General features: G+C 38.1%; 1 protein-coding gene across 1 annotated transcript in view; it reads left to right on the top strand.

The window, feature by feature from the left end:
* Window positions 1–852, top strand: part of PLD5 (phospholipase D family member 5) — an 864,342-nt gene that overhangs the window by 523,715 nt on the left and 339,775 nt on the right. The window lies entirely within an intron of this gene.

Raw genomic sequence — 852 nt, 5'->3', positions numbered from 1 at the left:
TATTGAGATGTAATCCATACTGCAGACTGTATTCTTCAACCTTCATCAGTAAGTGCTTCAAGTCATCCTCACTTTCAGCAGGCAAAGTTGTATCATCAGCATATCGCAGGTTGTTAATGATTCTTCCTCCAATCATGATGCCACATTCTTCTTCATATAGTCCAGCTTCTCAGATTATTTGCTCAGCACACAGATTGAATACTTATGGTGAAAGGATACAACACTTACACGCTCCCTTCTTGATTTTAAACCATGTAGAGTCCCCTTGTTTTGTTCGAATGACAACCTCCTGGTCTATATAGGTTCCTCAAGAGTACAATTAAGTGTTCTGGAATTTCCATTCTTTTCAATGTTACCCATAATTTGTTATGATCTACATAATCAAATGCTTTTGCATAGTCAATAAAACCTAAGTATTCTTTGCTTTGAACCAAGATTCATCTGACATCAGCAATAATATCCTTTGTTTCGCATCCTCTTCTGAATACAGCTTGTATTTCTGGATGTTCTCTGTCAATATACTGCTGCAACTGTTTTTGATATATCTTCACTAAGATATTAGTTGCATGCAATATTAATGACATTGTTCTATAATTTCCACATTCTGTGGGATTACCTTTCCGTGGAATGGGTACAGATATAGATCTCTTCCAGTGAGTTGGCCAGGCAGCTGTTTTCCAAATCTCTTGGCATAGCCATGTGAGTGCCTCCAGCAGGGCATCCATTTGTTGAAACATTGGCTTTGTCTGCTCAAACTGCTCTTTGAAATCTTCTGTTCAGCTCTCTTATCTTGTCATTTCTTCCATTTGCTTTAGCTACTACTTGCCCACTCAAGGGAAACTTTCAGAGTCT

Source organism: Orycteropus afer, unplaced genomic scaffold, assembly GCF_000298275.1.
Source record: "Orycteropus afer afer isolate SDZICR_OR568_19922 unplaced genomic scaffold, OryAfe1.0 scaffold00463, whole genome shotgun sequence".
In the NCBI taxonomy this organism is placed as follows: Eukaryota; Metazoa; Chordata; class Mammalia; order Tubulidentata; family Orycteropodidae; genus Orycteropus; species Orycteropus afer.
This window is presented reverse-complemented; position numbering and strand designations above follow the sequence as displayed.